This window comes from Eulemur rufifrons, chromosome 6 (assembly GCF_041146395.1).
Source record: "Eulemur rufifrons isolate Redbay chromosome 6, OSU_ERuf_1, whole genome shotgun sequence".
Taxonomy (NCBI): Eukaryota; Metazoa; Chordata; class Mammalia; order Primates; family Lemuridae; genus Eulemur; species Eulemur rufifrons.
In genome coordinates this window covers 31825338-31846344 of record NC_090988.1, presented here as the reverse complement: position 1 = coordinate 31846344, position 21007 = coordinate 31825338, and the positions used below count along the sequence as shown (strand labels likewise).

The following is a 21007-nucleotide window of genomic DNA, read 5'->3' as shown; positions in this document are numbered from 1 at the left end:
TTTAGTTTTTAATTACATTTGTTTCCAAGCCATGAATAATTCTCTGTAAATAATTTGCTAGCAGCTTCCTTAATTTGTAGTCTTCACAACCTTTCCCTACTTGCCTTGCTACCTCTAATTTCTGGCTATTTAATTTGCTTTCTCTTTTTTTAATCCAGTTCTATTTGAGCAGTGCCTTTTTTCATTCCTTGAGAAATGACGTATCAAGGCTATCATAAACTGTACATAGCCAGGTCTGGGCTGTTTTATTTGGTTGTGGTAAGCACAGTTTTCATGGACAAATTAATTATACCAGGTGTTCCATTAAAATATAACTAGTATTAATAACCATAAGGGTTCTCCTGGAAAACAGATTTAGGTTTTAAGGATGTTGAGAATACATTTCTGGCAAAAGCTTAAGCAGAGGACCCTATAGTGGGTTTTAATTTGTTTTGTAATGTTTTATAAACTATTAGAAACAAATCTAGTTCCTGGGAAAAATCCCTCATGGGAAAACATGACATTATTATCTTTGAAGTAACAGTTATTGAGGAAAATGGGTCAAAATTGAAAGTAGAAAGTTTGCAACTCAGGGATCATGAAATGAAGTTCTACAGTCTGGTAAGAATTGCCCTGGGTTAGGCCAACCTGGGAGTGGATCCTGACTCTGATCCCGTGTACAGCCTTGGCAAATCCTTGGCACTCTCTGAGGCTGCTTCCTCTATTTTAAATTTGGGATATCTATCTTTGACACACAGATTAATTATAATAATTAAATCCATTCATGTATCAGATAATTATTAGTCACCTACTGTGGATTAAGCATTGTGCAAGGGACATACTTACTCTAAAATAAATGACCCAATGAAAACCAACTTGGTTTCTCTTCAATTTCTGCCAAAAAGTACATGGAAATTTTAAGGTATTTAGTTGAGAGGAATTGGTATAATAAAACGTTAGTACATTAGTTATTTATCGGCTATACTTCAGGGATTTCTTCAGGGGATCTGCAAAAATTTGTTTGCTTGGAAGTATTACTTTAAGTGGTCTGCTATATTCATTGCCTTCCACGCCAAGCTTATATTTGAGCGATTTTGCTGCATTCTGTTTAGTTTGGTGATCCTTGTGTTTGCATTTTTAATGTGGTTTGAATCTTATTGTATTTATCAGTCACCTTTTCTAACCAAATTGTTATTTTAAATTGTCTTATCTGTTCTTTTTCTTAATGAAAATGAAAGAATAAGGCAAGCATTTTGGCAACTGGGCTCTGTCTGGCCTCTCTGAACAGGTATGGTTTTGTAATATGGTATCAGTATCCTGTAGTATCTGTTATTTAAATCATAAGTAACTATAGTGGATAGAATGATGCAAAGATTTCTGAATTCCTGTTTTTGTAAAATTGACAGAATCTTGTTAGCAGAGCTTTTAAATGATCTAGAGACTATCAAATGATTTGTTTAAAGAGGACTAAAATATAATTACCTATCAAGTCAGTTCTTAAATAGTGAAGTATGAAAAGGTTATTGTTAATGACATTTCATATACCTAATTCAGCTAAACTTTATAAAAACACTTCAAAGGATCAGTAGGGAATTAAATTTTAGGTCCACTTACATGAAAAACTTGCAGATTATTGTGTGTGTGTGTGTGTGTGTGTGCGTGCGCACGCGCGAGTATGTGATGTTTGAGATAATTTAGTGCCATTGGTAGCAGCCATTCCCACTAAACCCAACTTCCAAAGTTGATAGGGTTGCTTCATCTTTCTTCTGACACCAGTGGGGAAGGGAATTCCAAAATTCCAGTGTGAAAGGATCTTTGTTGAGCAGATGTGACAGCCATTTCTCTAACATCTGGGGATGGTTCTTAGACCTGACAAAGAGTTAGTAGACATCAGTTAGCAAAGAGATTTCAGACCCTTTTTTACTTAGGTTGAACTACTGCAAATAGACTCAAAGAATACTTAATTTAAACTAGGTTGCCTTTGAATGCCAAATTAATTATACTCTTGTGCAATCTTGTTAGTTCTAGTTGGGGAATAGTGGTAACTTTCCTCTTTCTGTCCTTATATAGACAGGGCTGTGAGAAAACTTCAAACTTAGTGGAGAGGGGAATCCCTCTCCCCATCCATTTCCTGTTCTACTTAACTTGATAAGGAGAACTGTCCAGAACAACCCAGGCTTTGTCTTTGTCATTTATAGAACAGGATGTCCTGCAGCAGTTTAACCCAGTTAACCTAGTGTCCCCTGGGGCATGAGACCTAGAGTGGCCTGCTTTTAGGATCCCTCAGCTGCAGTGAAAGTGGGGCACGCACAAAGATTCCATCTCTCCTGGGCAGCTTTTCTGAGACTCGGGGACCAGCTTGCCATGCGTCTTAGGCTTCTGTTGCTTCTTGTTGCCTATCTGTGAATAATAAAATTGCTTTGCCTAACTTGTGAGCGTGTTCTGTCTCATCGGACTCATACTGTGGCAGATGAGTTTGTGCAAAAACCTCCTGTCAGAGCTGGGAGCTTTAACAGAAACTGATGAGCTGTTTAGAGTCCTTCCCCAGGAGTGGTATCGGTGCACGGTATTGGTAAGGTATTTAGAGTCCTCCCCTGAGATTGATAACTGGTGCAGGGTGTTCCCTTCCCAGGGATTGATACTGGTACACAGTATTCTGCTTCACATTAGGGACTTCACTATAGAGTAAGAAAGCAATGATTCCTGTTCTTAGAATGCTTGCAAACTAAACAGAATACAGATATGTGAAAAGAACTAACATGGATGGTTTTAGGTGTTTGAAAGGTCACCAGAGGAACTGTGGTCAGCATATCTTTGAGGGTGATGTCCACTGATTGGATGGGTATGGGAAGACAGTCTGGCAGTACAGGGCCACATGGCCCAAGCAGTGAAGCAGAAATGAATAATCTTTATGATGGGGCTGACAAATTGATTTTTTAACTAAAGCAGTTAACACATGAGAAATGAGAGGAGCTCTGGGAAACAGGTACTGTGAATATCTTTGGAATTAGCCTAAACTATACAGCAAGCTTCATGGAGACCTGTGGCTGTACTGTATTTGATTCATTGCCGCTTCTGCCCCTTGAATTGTGCTGGGTCCTTGGGGGTGCGGAATCGAGTTGAATGTAGGCTGTGACCAGCAGTGCAGCACATACCACTGTGCACATTTCCGTGATTCATTGTAAAGGATGTTTTGAAGCTTAGATAATTAAGACACCAGAATTTAATTATGAGTAAATGGAAAAAAAAATCAGTGGATTCATTGTCAAACAAATGCTGTTCTCAATTAATGAAGACTATGAAATTGAATACTTAGGAAAATGAACCAGTAAAAGTTTTCTGGTTAGTAAACTTACTAATTATTGATTTCCAAAGCATCAGTTCTTTCTCTTGACTCACTCTTATACTTTATTATGTGAAATAGAATTGTATTTCTGTGATTTTATATTTTTTTGGGGTGAAAGCATGTTTCTTTTGGGGGAGGATAATATTACTAGAAAATGACTTGAATTTTACCATAAAAATGCACTAAAAATAGAAATTTAACAGTTTTATTTTGTTGGTAGGTAGGTCTACAAAAAAGAAGGAAGTTACTTTGAAAAGATTTTCTTTCTTTTAGTATTATAAGTCTTGTGAGAAATTTCAGGAAGGCTAGAAAACGCACACACATTTTTAAAACTGTCTTAATGAATGTGTTGAGTGGAACAAGAAGAAATATTAAATAAGCAAAGACAGTAGGTATCAGTTCAGAGCCCCTGAACTGACTGAGGGCCAGAGAGGAAAATTCCAGGATGAGCTCTTGAGGTACTTACAGCTACAGAATTAAGTATTCATGGGGGATTTCAGCAGCTTAGACATCTGTTGAATAACAAATATCACTAAACATTTATCATCTGAGGATAGTTCTGGGTTATGTAGAGGATAAGTTTAAAAAAGGAAACCACAGAGAAGCAGTCCTGGTTTTGTTTCATGCAAGTAGGGAAGGAATAATAATTCAAGCTTGCTGTGAATTTAGAATTTACTCTTTGGATGAACTACCCTTGGTGTTCATCCTGGCACTCAAATTCTTTCACGTAGGATATTATATATTCAAATGCTCCAGTGGTTTTCAAACTGTGGATTGTGATCTTAGAGGGTTGGTGAAATCAATTTAGTGGGTTGAACTAGTATTAGAAAAAAATTGAATAAGTAAGACACTATAGTGTATTGAATGTATTAAGGGCAAATATTGTTTAATGAAACTTGTTTCTGTTTTACAAGTACATGTGAATACGTATACAATGTTGGATTGTAAAATGTAGTTCTTACTATGAATCGTGGTCAAAAATTAAAAAACAAAACAAAATTGAGTCACACCATTTCATGAGTTGAGTTGCCTCTCTCTAGCATGATATAGTGAAGCCTAATTAACTTTTTATTGGGAAGGTGAGTGCTGCAGATCCATTGAAGAAGGGAAGTGCTTTGGTAGCCAGAGATGCTTTGAAGTCACAGTGTTCTTGACACATGGCACATTTCATAGGTCCTGTGGGCCTTTCAAGGCAGAACTTGGCTAACCCCATTGTAAATAACTCTTGAAGCTGGTCATAGCCACTGTATCTAGCGACTGATATTAAGGTCAAGAAAGAGAATTTATCTAGTTCTTGAAAGCAGATATTTTCTGTGTAAATGCATGTCTCTGAAATAAACCATGTCTTTTTATTTTGTTCTACTGAGAGTATTTTAGACTTTTGAAGGAGAATGGCTTGGTTGTTAGAAAAAAGGAAGATTTACTCAAGTGAGCAAATTTGAAACAGAGAGCAGAAGGCCATCATCCTATAACGTTTGAAGATGATGAATAAATTAGACAAAGTTTCAAGCACATCAAGAATAGAAAAATTAAAGTTATATATAGGTAGGGAAATGGGTTTCAAATGGTAAAATAAAAATGCATCTCTGAAGAACAAGAATTTGATTAAACTGGAATCATCTACCATGTGGTTCATAGTAGTTTCTCATTTAGGGATATGCTTATTTATTGAGGGCACAGATTATCAAAATATGTCAACTGAGAGTGAATCCTGTATTGAATGAACTATCATGTAAATTAGTTTCTTGTTCATGTAATGGTTCAGTACTTTAACATGATTTACTTAATTGTATATTACGTTTGATAGATTTTATATTATTTGATTAAAGCTTTAAATTATTTAGTGAATGGTGTTTGTGTTGTAGAAAGTAAGGGGAAGGGAAATTGTGATGCTTCACTAGACCTTGTGATTTATGTGATTAATTGAATAGAATGATTGCTTACTAGATTGGAACAACCAATCATCTTTCAAAGAAAACAGATATTACTGAAAAAGTATTGGAAAGATCCTTGGACTAACTGAAAAACTGGATAAATTAAAAAAATGTCAGGGCACAGCTAAATGATTTCAGATTTCTTGCTTCCTAGTTCTTTATCTACTGTCTTTCTTTTTGCTGAAATGGCCAAATATTATCAGAAAACAATTATTAATTGATAGTTTTCAGGTTAGGTGTGGATTTCACTGCAATTTAAGGCTGTGACTGCAGGATGTATCCACTTTGAGCTCAGCTGGAAGTTTTGACTATGATAATTATTTAACATCAGTTTCCATGGCAACAAGAAGAAAAACTCTAGGCAAACAAACAGATGGATTCAGAAGACCTTAAGTGATCAAGTCCAGTAGGAGCCAGCAGCTGGCCTTCTCTGGGGTTGCTTATGAGCATTTTCTTTAGCTTGTTGTCTGCTTGCACTCTGCAACAAGCTGGAGGTCAGATCTGTGCTGCAAGCATAGCCATTTGCCTTTGGATTCTGGTATACATTCACAGGCAGCTTCACCCCTATTTCTGTCTCTCTCTCCTCTCTCCTCCTTCCTCCTTTCTCCTTTTTTCTTTCATTCATTGTGTGTGTGTTGTGTGTGCAGGTTCAGAATGGCAGGTGGCAAAAAACTGGCAGCAAATGTATACTCTTGGCTATTGAACATCCCGAGTCTATTACTTTACGTAAAAGAAAAATGAAGCCACCTCACACATTCACAGAGGAAAAGATTATGTCATTAAATATAAATGTTCGATTTTGAATCAAAAGTGTAGTTTATTCTATTTCAAACAAGGAGCAGTATAATTAATCAAAGTATGCGCCTAAACTATCGACACAGTTTTGCCATCTTAATGGCAGCAGCTTGTTTATGCCGGCAGCGAAGAAGCCTGGATACCAAGGGGCAATGAAATCACAAAAGGCATTTTCCACAGCTTGTTGAGAATTAAATATTTATTCTTGCAAGAAGTGGTCCAAAGCCTGGAAGATGTGGTAGTCATTGGGTGCAAGGTCTGGTGAATACGGTGGATGACAGAGAGTTTCCAAGTCCAGCTTTTGTAGTTTGAACAGCATTGTTTGTGCAACATGTGGTTGAGCATTGTCTTGCAAGAGGATTGGCCTGTCTCTGTTGACCAATCTTGGCTGCTTAATCACAAGCATCCTCATCATTTCATCCAGATGGTTGCAGTAGACACCCACTGTAATGGATTGCCCGGGTTTCACAAAGTTGTGGTGGATAATACCAGCGCTGGACCACCGAACAGACACCAGTAGCTTTTTTTAATGAATATTTGGTTTTGGACTGTGTTTCAGCACTTCATTTTTGTCCAACCATTGTGCCAGATGCTTGCAATTGTCAAAAAGAGTCCATTTTTCATCACCCATAGAACAATGGTATAGAAATGGTTCGCCTTTATGTCATGACAGCAAAGCAAGGCAAACTTCAAGATGATTTCTCTTCTAACGATCATTTAATTCATGTGGTACCCATCTATCCAGCTTCTTTACCTTGCCCATTTGTTTTAAATGGTCCAATATTGTTGGAATAGTAACGTCAAACCTTGCTGCTAATTCACGTGTAGATTGAGATAGATTAGCTTCCACTACAGCTTTCAGCTCATCATTATCCACCTTGGTCTCAGTTCATCCATGTGGCTCATTTTCAAGATTAAAATCACCAAAGGAGAACTTCTCAAAACATCTACATACTGTGCATTCATTATTAGCCACATCCCAAACACTTTGTTGATATTTTTAACTGTCTGCGCTGCATGGGTTCCATGATGGAACTCGAAAATAACACAAATTTTTGACTTATCCATGGTTTCACAAAAATTGCTCTAAAAAAAAGTTGAAAGATAATCACAAGCCAAAATGTGCGTTTGAAAGACTGAGGATGTATTTTCACAATAAACATAAAACAAGATGTGTTAAAGTGAAATGTCAGAGATATCAACTGTCAAACTTAGTACTTAAGGAAATCAAACATTTCATACTTAATAACCTAATACTTGAAAACAGAAAAGGAGAAGCAGAGAAAGCATATCAGCAAAACTATTTATTACTTCTGTATCCTGGGCAGTTTTCCAGGCTGTAGTTTTAACCCCAACCTTACCTCCCCTGCTGAATGTGGCTGGTGCCAAAATTCTGCTGTTGGCTGAGTCATCATGCCCCAGTTGGCTTGGCTTGTAGCTTTTACCATTGTTGCTCCAGAGCAAGATCATTTTTCCTCCTGCGTCTCTCTACTCTAGGAGGTGGCAGCCACATAGGGCAAGTTGGGAAATTAGGGAAAAGTGGTCTCCATGCTCTGGTTATGATGGGCTGTATAGCCTGGTTTTCCTAAATTGGGAATCCACATAGTATGGTGGCCTGGTGTATGTGAGATGGGAAAAACCAGTGAGTCGCTTCTTAATTTAGTTTACCAGGCTTTTACTGATTGCTCAGAATCTAGACAATCTGACAGAATTAACTGGATTATTTTGTTTAAGACCTAAAGCAAATAGAAAGTTTAAGGTGGGCCTCAAGGGTTTCTATGTTTTTAAAGTATTTTTATTTTTTAGATACAGGATGTTGCTCTGTCACCTAGGCTATAGTGCAGTGGCTCATAGCTCACTGTATCCTCGAACTCCTAGGCTCAAGGGATCCTCCTCCCTCAGCCTCTGGAGTAGCTAGGACTACAGGTGTGCACCACCATGCCCAGCTAATTTTTTTTATTTTCTGTAGAGAGGAGGTCTGGCCATGTTGCCCAGGCTGTCCTCAAACTCCTGGGCTTAAGTGATTCTCCTGCTTTGGCCTCCCAAAGTGCTGGGATTACAGGTGTGAGCCACTGCACCCGGCCCTCCATGTTTATATTGTTCCTGTGAGTGGTTGTTATTAATAGTGTTGAAAAAAAATGGGAAGAGAATTCATACAAATTGCTGTCCTGATGGTGGGAATATAATTATTTCTGTTCTATTTTCCAAATTTTTCTAATGTTTCAGTCCTGTTTATACAATAATAATATTTAGTAATAACAGAACTGGTTTTGTTCTCATGGGAAAAAAAAAAGCCCAAGATGAAAATTCCAGATGTGTAAAAGTAAAAACATGGCTAGATTCAAGATCTGGAAGAATGTTTTGGTTTTGGAAAAAACTAACAAACAAAAAACCAAAAAAATCTCGAAAAACTTAAAATGAGGACTTTTAATGTTAATTTTAAGGGGTTGATTTGCCATTTCCTTTTTACAAAAAATTCGTAGATGAAATCTTGTCTGTATTTATTTACACTGCTATTTTTCCACATAACAATATAATATCCAAATAGAAATGATGCAGATGTGGTAAGGTGGGACCTCTTCTTGTCCATTACTTCGCTTGCCCTGAGTGTTATTGAGAGGGGTCAAGTGATGAAATGCAACCTCCTAGAATGCCCCAGTTTTTGCTACTTAAATTTTTTTTGTAAGTGTTTTACTTCTGAATGTGTTATACGTACAAATGCATATGTACCGCTTAGTGTATATTCTAGTGTACCTATAGTGAGTTAAGTAATTTTTAAAAAACTACACGTGTGTGTATATTTTGTTTTCAAAGCAAAGTATACCATTAAGTCCTCAATTAGAATGTGTAAGCAGAATCATAATATATAAATCAGTAGGAAACTTCAGATCAAATATTTGAGTATCAGCTGCTACCTGCGATGTAAGATTAACTGAAGTAAAAATGAAAAGTTACGCACAATAGACAAGTTGAGTAAGTATAAATAGAAAAATAAGAGACATCCTCATGTAGGGTTAGTTGCTGCATTAGAGAAGTAGGAGGTGTTATGAATTCAGAGGTGGATAGATCACTCTGAGGTGGAGTGAATGGAGAAGGAAGGCAGCAGAGCTGGTTATTAAAGACAAATATGAGAGTCCCTACGTTCAGGAAACTCACCATGGTATCAGAGTGCTAAAATTAGAACCCAGAGTGCTAATGATTGACTGAGTTTTCTTCCTCAGGTTTTCTAAATGATTCATCCTAGTTGACCAAAATTTTGATTAATTATTGATGAGTTAAGAGTTACTAAGACAGAATTAACTGCCGGCTGAGTTAAGAAATGAAAATAAAAGGTTTTAACATTGTTACATTAAAATGATGTATTTTGGAGAAAAGAAGAGACCATAGAGTAATGAGCAAGCTTTCTGATTCTGCCTGCCTGAAAAAGTAACCCCCAAGTCTGATGGTTAAAGCAAGGAAATTGGAATACAACCAATCTAAATTTGAATCCTTGCTCTGTTCTTTATTATAGGTGGCAATATTGATGATGCTGATGGGTTAATAGGATGATAGAGATAATGGATGTGAAGTAATTAACTCAGTGTTTGTTACATAGGAAGTACTCATTAAATAGTTGCTATTATTCAGTAATAGGAATAAAACTCAAATCAGCTATGGGCCATATACTTGCTTTGAATAAAAGATATCTTTCTGTGTACTTTTTAAATAAATGTAAGCTAGTAAGTGCAATGACAGTTACTGTTTTGTTTAGAACTATGTAATGCAAATGAAAAAAGGCCAAAATATTTTTTAACTCTTAAGGAAAATGGAGTTTTTATTTGCAAAAGAGAGCAGTAGTATTTGGGGAGCTATATTTCCATATCTGTCATTTACATGGAACTCTACCAGAAAGTCATTATAGAACCTCACCAGGGAAGCCTTGTATAATTTCAGCTCCTTCAGTGGATGATTGAGCTGCTGCTATCTGACTTGTTGTGGAGATGATTGGAATTACTTTCCCTTAAGTGGCTGAGCTCAGTTGGGTGAACTTCTCAGTGGTGCTTTTTTTTTTTGCTATTACATCTGAACCAGCTGGGCTTCATTTGGCGTTCATCTGACCTCGCTCAATTTGAAATCATGATTCCAGCTGGGAGGTGAGGTGATCCTAGGGGGGCTGAAAGTTGAGGAATGCTGCAGAATTGTTTTGTAGATTTAGGAGAATGATTTAAGTGAATGTTGGTTATAATTCCTCTGCTCCTCACAGGGATCAGTGAGAATCACCTGCTGTCATGTGTTTGAAGAGCCACAGATGAAAGAAATGAAGACTATGAGGAAATTATTATTGTTTTATTCAGAAAAGTTTGTTTTTCTAATAATTTTATTTGAAGTGGTTTGTGCAGCAAACCTGGAAAATCATTATTAACATTTAATGTACTTGCACTTTGATATATGCTAGTAATTGGTAAAATGTAGAATTTGCTTATATGACATAATAAAAAATAGATGTATGGTTTCTGCTCCTGGTACCTGGCAGAGAGCTTCTAAAACCTTTTTAGTTTCCTATGCAATAGGGGTGCTAGGTGCATCTTTTGTTCTAATATTTGGCCTTTGACACCCGTTCCTGACACAGAGCACCTAATCCCTTGGAATTTCCTGGGTGATAGGAGCGTCTTTTTTGGTGACTCTTGGGGTGCTTCTGGATAGGGGCTGGTCACTAGAAAGACTACTCCATGATTAGAATCCTGGAACCTTCAGCTTCCAGAACTTTCAGTGCTGGAGATTGAATTAATAATAGATTATGCCTACATGATGAAGCCTCCGTAAAAATCTTTTAACTATGAGGTTCAGAGAGCTTCTGGGTTGCTGAACACATCCACATACTAGGAGGGTGGTGTGCCCCAACTCCAGGTGAAAGAAGCTCACTTTCTCCCTATCTCTTTTTTTTTTTTTTAGAGACAGGTTCTCCCTATGTTGCCCAGGCTGCTCTCGAACTCCTGGTCTCAACCAATCCTCTCACCTGGGCCTCCCAAAATGCAGGGCTTACAGGCGTGAGTGATTGCACCTGTACCTATGTACCTATTCCTTTGGCTATTCATTTGCCTCTTTGAAAATATCCTTTGTAATAAGTTGGCAATAGTAAGTAAACTATTTTCCTGGGTTCTGTGAGTCGTCCTAGCAAATTATGGAACCTGAGGAGGGGATTGCCAGAACCTCTGATTTGTAGCCAAGTCGGACAGAAACTATGGATAACCTAGGGGCCTATTACTTGTGATTGTCATCTGAAGTGCCGGGCCCTTCAGAACGAGGCGCAGCTGGTGCACAGCGCTTTCTCATAAACATCACTGCAGTCCACAAGGCCGCGCAGGGCATAAGCCTCGCGCCGCAGCCTCAGCAGGTGCGCGCACACCGCCCGCACAAGGCTTGCTCGAGCTGGCCACAGACCGCCTTCCCATCCTCGGCGCTCACGCACGGGGAGCAGGCGATGGACGCTGCCCCAGATGGGTCGGCTTCGGAGCCCTGCCCGAGGCTCTTGGTCAGGCGGCCGTCAGGTGCAATCAGCAGATGCCCACATGCAGCCCTCAGGCTCTCCACTGGCCGGGCTTTGCTGACTCTGGCAGATGAACAACTGCACAGCCTTCATCCCCCATGTGGTCCAGGCAGGCCTGGGCCCCAAGGAAAAGGAGTTGCTTGGTCTTCTGGAAGATCTCCCGTGAGTAGCGCTCCCTGCATGCGCCGTGGCTCGGCTCCTTCTGGTGGGCGCGGACCTTGAGCTGCAGCGGGGCTGGGTGCCCCCGGGAAGGGGCAGCCCCGCTTGGGCATGGCTGTGGGGCCCAGCGACGGGCGCGCCGACCACTGACCCCGTGGGACTGAGCCCTTAAACTGTGGGTCTGTGCGAACTGTGGTTGATGTCAGAATTCAACTGAATTGCAGGGCACCGAGCTGGTGTTGGAGAGTTGGTTGGTGTGGGGGAAAAAACCACACATGTGGTTGCAGAAGTGTTGAGTGTGAGAGTATAGAAGAGAAAAATAGTTGGTTTTCCTTGTATTCAGCTTAATTGATAAACTTTGTTCCCCTCCAAGAAGACAAAGTTTGTGTTGAAACCTCTCCACAACCAAGCCTGCTAGGATTCAATCTCCTCAATCATGCAGTTGGCTGTTGGAAAACAAGGCCTCCCACCTGCGCTCCCACCTGCAAAAGGGGTGGGGTGAGCAACGCATGTTGTGTGATGATTGGGCACAGAGAAGCTGAGTCTCAGGAATAAAATTCCAGTCTTTTCCAGTTTAGCCAGGGGATCAGTGCCTACAAGGGCTTCCCTTGAGAGGGATAAGGATGCCTTAGGAAAGGACAGTGACGCTAAGGAATAGAGAGTTGCCATCTCAAGTTCAGGAAAGAGTTAGAAAATAAAGGGATGGGCTTTCTAGTGGTTGGGAAACAAAGTTATAGGAAACTGATAGGAGATAAAGTGTTCATGTACCTAAATTGTCTAGATCTGTGGTCCCCCTCCCCCACACACATCCCCCCTTGCCGCAGACCGGTCTTGGTCCGTGGCCTGTTAGGAACCAGGCTGCGCAGCAGGAGGTGAAAGGTCCGCAAGCAAGCGGAGCTTCATCTATTTATAGCCGCTCCCCAGCGCTTGCATCACCGCCTGTGCTCCGCCTCCTGTCTGATCAGTCACTGTCTCCCATCACCCCCAGATGGGACCATCTAGTTGCAGGAAAAAAAGTTCAGGGCTCCCACTGATTCTTCATTATGGAGAGTTGTAAAATTATTTCATTATATATTACAATTTAATAATAATAGAAATAAAGTACACAATAAATGTAATGCACTTGAATCATCCTGAAACCCCTCACCCCTCTCCAGTCTGTGGAAAAATTGTCTCCCACGAAACCAGTCCCTGGTGCCAAAAAGGTACCAGATAAATAAAGCTAACTTTTAAAAAGTAGTAATTTTTCAAACATTTCTTAAAATGAATTTCTTGCATTCATGCTCTCTGGAGCAGAGTCTACTAAAATATAATAGAATCTCTTTCCTCAGTGACTGGTATGAGCATCGTGAACATTATGGAACACTGTTTCTCCTACTTAGTAAGTTTGTCTAATTTCAAATAAGAATAATTTGATCAAATACACAAGCTGGTAGTTTTCTATTTAGGGAAGGTCTGATGCATTGTGGGTTGTGTAGCTTCATTTTCCACAAGGGCATCATGATTTCTTTCCATCAAGTACAAAGCAGGAAGAGAAGCTCTATCACTACATCTTTCTGAGCATCAGCATCTGAATTCTCTTTAGGAGGAAATCAGCAGTTTTGTATTTGACCTCAGAGGTACGCATGGCTATTAAACCTTCTGTGTTCATGCTGTCTGGGTGTGTGGGTGAGCCTGGAGGTATCCTCTGAACAAGAATGACCTCTTTAGGCTGGAATTTAATTGCAGCTGGATAGCCAATGTTGCTTTCTCACAATCAGATTTTAAGAAACACTGAATATGCACAATAAAGCTTGAATTCCTTCCTTCTCAAGGGCTATCAGAATGGCATATGTCTTTGATTAAACCTCATGCAAATGCTGACATAGGACATGTCCAACAAATTGCAAAATTTTAATTGCATTTTTTCCCTTAAATTGGGTTGCTTAAATAGTAAGTCATGTGTTGCTCGATGGAGATACGTTCTGAGAAATGTGTCCTTAGTTGATTTTATCATTGCATAAACAGAGTGTACTTACACAAACCTAGATGGTATAGCCTACTACACACCTAGGGCATATAGTACGGCCTATTGCTCCTAGGCTGCAAACCTGAATAGCATGTTACTGTACTGAATTCTGTAGGTAACTGTAACACGATAGTTAGTATTTGTGTATGTAAACATAAAAAAAGTCCAGTAAAAATTCAATGTTATACTACTATAGGACCACTATATACTATTAACACATATGTAGTCTGTCTAAAATGTCATGGGGCCCGTGGCTGTAGGTTTTTACTTTTTTTTTTTTTTCTGCTGTATCATTTTCTGCAGTCTTTCAATTTTTTTCCTTTCAATAAAATGATTCTTTTAAAATAAAATAGGGAATGGTGCCTTGGTGCCTCACAGTATAACCTAGATTTATATTGTTGTGTCCTTTTAAAGGTTTGAAGTCAACATGATAAAGAATTTTTTTCTACTGTTGTAAATAGCTGTGAGCAGATCTTTTCATTTTGCCGCTTATCCAGCTTATGTCAGTGGAAGGGATCATTTCTGAGAAATGGGTTCTTTAACTCGGTGAGGTTTGCTTTTGTGAACCACTCTGGAGGCCCTGGGAACACAGGGATGGGTGGGGGTTGTCTGGGCTGCTGAGTGCATTGGGCAAGCTATTGTTTAGTCAGTAAATATATAGCTGGTAAGAAGAGAATCTTAGCGTAGCCATGTGCCTAACCCAATTAGCAGTTAAGTGAGTGTCTGTTTCGATTTAGCGAATTCCGTACTTCCATCAGATCTTTGTTCAAAAATTGCTTTCTCAGAGAGGCCTTCCCTCACCATCTTAAAGTTGAACAGCTTCCTTGTCCCTTTTCCTATTTTCTTTTTTCCTGTATAACACACACCACTATCTAAGACACTGCATACATATTTTTTTAAACTGTCTGTTGCAACTACAGTGTAAGTGCAATGAAGATAGGGGTTTTATCTTTTGTGTTCACTGCTGAATCCTCAGTAGCTAGGACAGTGCTCAATAAAAGTTGAGTGAATGATGACTGAATAGCCTTTCCTGGTTAGAAGCAGGTGGCTATAGTCTATACGTCTCTACCCCTGCAAACTCATACCAGGGGGAACATAGGCTCAGACCAAAATTAACAAAACACGGGCCTTTGACTGCAAGTAGGCACAAACAGCCATGCTTGTCGGGCTTGGGAGAATTCCTTCTGCAGGTCCTCAGGTATATCACCTGGCTTCTTGGGTAAGAACCTAACTCTACAGCAGACTCTAGGATGTCCCTGGGCAAGAGTGGTGGGTCCTGTGTTCAGCCCAGGCCCAGGTGCACTAGGTATAGAGAGCTGTGTCTGTGGCATGATGAATGTCTTTGCCTTATTCATTTAAAGGCTAGGATCTGTTCCTTCTCTCCCATCAAATACCTTAAGCAGCAGTTTTACCAATAGAAAAATTATCTCTAATCTTTTCTATGCTACTTAGCCTGCCTTAATTAGTATATGAAGTATCTCTCAAGATTTTATCTCACATCAAGGTGATGATTCAGTTAGGACACGTTATGTTAATTAGCCATCCCCAAAATACTGAGTCAGATTAACTTATTCACACACTTCATGTTACTCATTGAAGTATTTCAAAGTAAATCACCATAAATCCAGTGTAACCCTTGAGCATGTAAAGCCCGAGATTTTGCATGCACTTTCATTTTTTTCAAACAAAGTGTAAAAATAGTGGTTAAGAGCATAGTTCAACTATAGTTCAACTGCTGGATTCAAATCTAGATGCAGACTCCAACTAGTTGGGTGACTCACGGCAAGTTACTTAATACATTCAAGTCTTCGTTTCCTTATCTATGAAATGGGGATAAAAGTATTTAACTTATAGGGTTGTCATGAGGATTATGTAAGATTACGTATACAACCCTTGACAAAATGCTTAGCACATAATAAGTGTTCAATAAAATATTAGCTTAAATTATTCACTTGGCAAAGATTTTTGAGTGTCTGTAGCACTGTAGGGTTAAGAAAGGAAAAAGGCTTGCAAACATAATTCTAAGTGCATACTTGGGTTATGAATGGATTGCTGAGTGGGATTCTATAAATTGAGATTAAGAACAAAATTCCTTAAGAGATCATTCTCTCTTGTATATTTAAAATTTCCCGTATTGGCACAAATTACCTACACAATGGCTTCTAGAAAATTTCTTATAGTAAAGAAACTTTCTGCAAAAGCAAAGTTTTTAGGATTCTTTCTGTAAATGAGCCCCATCATTAGACTATAGGATTTAATGCTAGCTGAAGTGCTTTATTTATCTGATTTTTAACCTCCTCTGTTGAGACTAGGAGGAGGATGAAAATGAAAATAATAGAGCTGCATTATTTTCTGGTTTTAAAGTAGCAGGCCTTTATACATTTGAAGGTCTTAAAAGATATGGATATAATTTCTCTCTTTCTCTTTCTTCTCTCTCAACCAACACAGCATTTATTTTAAAAACATACCAAATTCCGTGAGTTTATTTCATTATCATAAAAGTGTAAGGACTCTTCTGTTGGTATTAGCTGGATTGTGCAGTAAAGTTTTTATTCAATAGGGTGATGTGTGAGAACAAAGAAATTTACAAGAAGACAACTGAACTATCAATATTTAAAATGATCACTGAGGCCAATTTCATGAACAGTAAACTCACAGAGGAGTTGGGCCTCAGGTTATCTCAGGAGTCCGGCATTAGTCCTCAATTCAGGTCTGTTTTTAAAAACAATAATAAATATTGCAATCTGTTCAATTTGTAAGAATTTTGACCACAATTGGACTGTCCTAGAACATTTCATGTGAATACTCCATTTACAAATCTTAAATTTCAGAAAAGTATTTATAAAATAGGCTATAACTTGTTCACAGTAGGTCGGGCATGGTGGCTCATGCCTGTAATCCTAGGTCTCTGGGCAGCCGAGGTGGGTGGATTGTTTGAGCTCAGGAGTTCGAGACCAGCCTGAGCAAGAGCAAGACCCCCATCTCTACTAAAATAGAAAGAAATTATCTGGACAACTAAAAATATATGGAAAAAGTTAGCCGGGCATGGTGGCACATGCCTGTAGTCCCAGCTACTCGGGAGGCTGAGGCAGGAGGATTGCTTGAGCCCAGGAGTTTGAGGTTGCTGTGAGCTAGGCCGACACCACGGCACTCACTCTAGCCTGGGCAACAAAGTGAGACTCTGTCTCAAAAAAACAAAACAAAACAAAAAAACCTGTTCATAGTAGATAAAAATAAATTCCTAATCGTGTAGAACATTTTAGTGTTTCATTGACTTAACAAAATCTTTTTGAATGGGGGTAGAATGTACTTTTGCTCTCACTGTATACACACACTCTTGCCTGTTCTCAGAGTGTCTTCTGTCCTCTCTCCTGGTGGTCTATGGAAGAAATTTTAAGAAATTGGTTGAAAACAGAGGTAAACCATACAGCACGATGTCAGTTTGGTGCCAGTGAAAGCTAGTATGTTTCTTAGAGTCTTTTGCTCAGTGTGTTCCATGGACTAGCCGCATTGGCATCACCTGGTAGCTTTCATTTACTATATGGAGCTCTTCAGGATCTGTTGCAGGCCTGCTGCAGAATCTGCATTTAACAAGATATCCCCCAAGCAATTCAAACGCCCATCGTTTGAGAACCACCTAGAGTATACAGTTGAATGTGGACGGGATAGTAAATAGTTCTACTCAAGCAAGTGTGCAGTACAATAGGTAGTCTGATGATTGTATGGACTTGCGATGGATCTATGAGACATGCTTATCCTATCATTTTTTTTTACTATATTTTTTTACTTTTTCTCGCACACAGGTATTTCTGCCATAATGTATTCCTAAACAAGCTTAACCTTCTTTAGGTATTGTACCAAAAAATATCACAGGACTTACTGGTAATAAATAGGGTTAAGGACAGATAATTAAAAACTTCTAAAAGTTTAACTAGAACATCAAGAGAAACAAATAGTCCTGATAAAAAAAAAAAAATACCAGCGGAGTTAAAACTCCACTAATATTTGTACCCAGCACCAGTTGATCCCTTTTAAACTCTGGAGCTCTTTTTTCCTTTAGAAAAATCTCCATGGTGTTGACTTCTTAATTATTTTGTTGTTAATATAAACAATCAAGATCTGTGTACGCATAGCTTCACTAAATAGCTTCATGCTGTGGAAAGTGTAGTGGATATTGAATCCACTAAATCAGTCACTTTGTAGGCTAAGGGAAAACTCTCTTGCAGGATTTTTGATGTTTTTCTTAAAGTCTTCAAGTGTAGCTAAGACACTCAAAGTCCTTGACAGCTTCAAAATGACAATGTGTTGGAAAAGCAATCACACTGGAACCAATGTGACTTTCTTCTTAAGCTCTATCTACTAATCATGGATGACTTCACTCACATTATAGAAACGGACATTGTAACAGAACAAACTGAAGTTTCCAGTTTTCTCATCTTTTCAGGTTTCTAAGAGTGGGATACACATGTGCTATGATACCAAAGATGGAACACCTTTCATTTCATGTATTAAGTCATCAGTATACAGATGTGGTTGCTTTACACTCATGACAGATACAGAAGTGAAATTGAGTTGCATGGTAAAGACAGTCTGAAATAAAAAAAAAAAAAAGCCGTGTGTTTGGGGTTTGGAGGAGATACTCAGCTCAGTTGCTAACTGGATGGGAAACTTTCTATCTGACCCCTTCAGGATCCATATTCTCACTTGTGTTTTAAAGAGTTAGACCTGACAAAAAAAATCTCTCATTTCTTATCTTGTTCTAATTTTCTCCAATTTTCTCTTGACTATTTTTTTTTATAATTACTTTCGTTTTGTGTGTGGAGTATAATTCTAAGACAGTGCCAGGTCAAATAAATTCCTGCTCCTTTTGCTACTTTAGTTTCTCTTTATGTGTGGAATCCCCCTTTTGTTCCTGGCCTCTTTTCTTAAGAGGCTTGCTAAGCTCTGGGGAAGAAAATGCCCAAAGTGACTCCAGTTAAGTCATGTTCTCTTTATTTGGGGAGTCGTTTGTGTGATTTCCAGTCTTACAGGAGCTTTTAAGAGTTAGAGATATGAAAGGACTGGGTAGAGGTCAGTGATTTGACACTATTTTACTTGTAGTATTTAAGTGTTTGATACACTATTTGAGTAGCTGTCTTTGTTTACATAGGTAGTGTGGCCACATGTGCAGTGTTCAGAAATCAAGAGTGTATAGGGAAGCCATAGAAAGGAAAGGATAGTTTTCAGAGCTGGGATATGTTTTTCCAAAAAATTATGACCCAACTATTTCTACCGGGAACACCTAGAGTAGGGCAGTGGGAGATCATAATGTAGTTAGTCCAAAGTTGGTTTTTTGTTTGTTTTTAAGGCCTAAAGCTTTGGACTTGAGCAAGTAATAGGGATGGAGAATTCTTACCATTTTGTGAAGCTTTGTGAGCTTTTCTCATTCTTTTACGTCTCCATTTTCAACAGTAGCCTCGGAATTTCCTTTTTTGTGGATCTATGCCGGGGGCTTCCCGATTATCACTTGAGGATGGCTCTGGTGACGAGGAGAACTTGCTGGAAATCCCCTTGAGCTGCCTTCCTGGAATCAACCTGGGTTGAGAAATCATGGGCTCTGGGCACACAGAAATGCCTGGTAGACACATCATGGGGCTGCTACCACCCTCTTCCCAAACGTGATAAATGGGGCTGGATTGTAGAGGCAGTGTCACAGCCCTGAAAGGAAGCTCTGTATGTTTTTCCTTTCTCAACGCTGTCTTTTCTCTTTCAATTGATTTCCAAAAAATACTCTGGTAGCACCTTTTGTAGGAAATAGAATGATTTTGAACACTTAGACCTGGAGGGTACAGGTTAATTCTTCCAAAAGAATCTTGTTTTATTGTTACAGTAAGCTAAGCTAAGCACAGTTTGTCTTTTTTTTTTTTTTTCAAATTAAGAATGTGCATCTGTTTGGCTTACATAAACAACAGTCTTCTGTCAAAAAGAAAAAACAGGACAGGAAGAAAACATTATTCCGGATTTCTTCCTACCTTTGATCAAGCCTTTACACATAACTTCCAGACTCCAGGAAACACCAGGGATTGAAGAACAAGTTCAACAACACTCTGTGGAAGCACGAAACCAAATCCAGAATTTGGACAACTGAGCCAGTTCAGTCAGTGAGCCAACGTCTTGGGGAAAAGAAGGAAAAAAGGAATAGGGAACTCTTCTACATTGAAAGGGACTTAGAGATTAAGAGACTTAACAGTGAGTAGATGTTTTTAAGATCTTTATTTGTGAGTGGAAAACAAAAAAAAAAAAAAAGTAATTGGGGAAATTTGAATGTGGATTAGCTTTTGATGATATTAAGGAATTGTTAATTTTGTTATTAATGATAATAGCATTTTATTATAAGCGATAATAAGTTTCTCCACCCTCCTCCTGCCCCCTCTGCTCCCCATGCATGCAAGCTAGGCAAGTCTCTTAACCTCTTTCAGGATTATAGCTACAAAATTACAATGCTTATTTTGGAGGGTTTTGTAGGGTTGATGTAGAGATAGAATGAGACAATATTAGCATAGAATCTGGCCAGGGATTGTTATGTTTTCTGTTGTGGTTGTTTTTTGTTTTTTTTTTTATCATTTTTTTTTTTAATTTCAAAATATTGAGGGGGTACAAATGTTTTTGTTACATGAATACATTGTATAATGCTGATGTCAGGGATTTTAGTGTTCAGGTCACCAGAATAGTCTCACTGGTTCATTGTACCCGATAGGTAAGCTTTTTATCCATATCCATAACTCCCTCCCACCCTCCCCCTTTCTTGGTTTCCAATGACCTTTGCATCTCTTTGTGCCCATGGGTACCCATCCTTTAGCTCCCACTTATCAGTGAGAGCCATCATTACTTTTACCCTATGTGATTCATGCATCATTTAAAATCTGACTCTAGCTTGTCCTTTAAAACTTTTACGTGTTTCCGTTTGTTTTTCTATCGGTGGTCGTACTGGTATCCTGCCCCATGAGGAGGCTTAGCATCTTGGCCTTGCTCAACACGTAAGTCTTGCCACGACTTCTGTGCCAGGCCCTGCGATTGCCCCTCAGTAGATCCTTAGTTGTTGAATGAATGAACTCTACTCTCTGATAAACTTACAGCTGAAGAATGGATCTTTATTGAAACTTCTTATTGGCACTAAATGTTAACAGATTTACAGTGACCGAGCTGCTGGGAGAGGACACAAAAGGGGCTCACACCCCACATTAGTGTGTCAGTGGCTCGCCTGTTGCTCAGTCAGGCCT

General features: G+C 38.9%; 1 protein-coding gene and 1 pseudogene across 1 annotated transcript in view; one reads left to right on the top strand and one right to left on the bottom strand.

The window, feature by feature from the left end:
- Window positions 1–21007, top strand: part of ARHGAP42 (Rho GTPase activating protein 42) — a 266391-nt gene that overhangs the window by 19327 nt on the left and 226057 nt on the right. The gene's annotated exons all lie outside the window — the stretch shown is intronic.
- On the bottom strand, window positions 11330–11853 carry LOC138383607 (apoptosis regulatory protein Siva pseudogene; annotated as a pseudogene).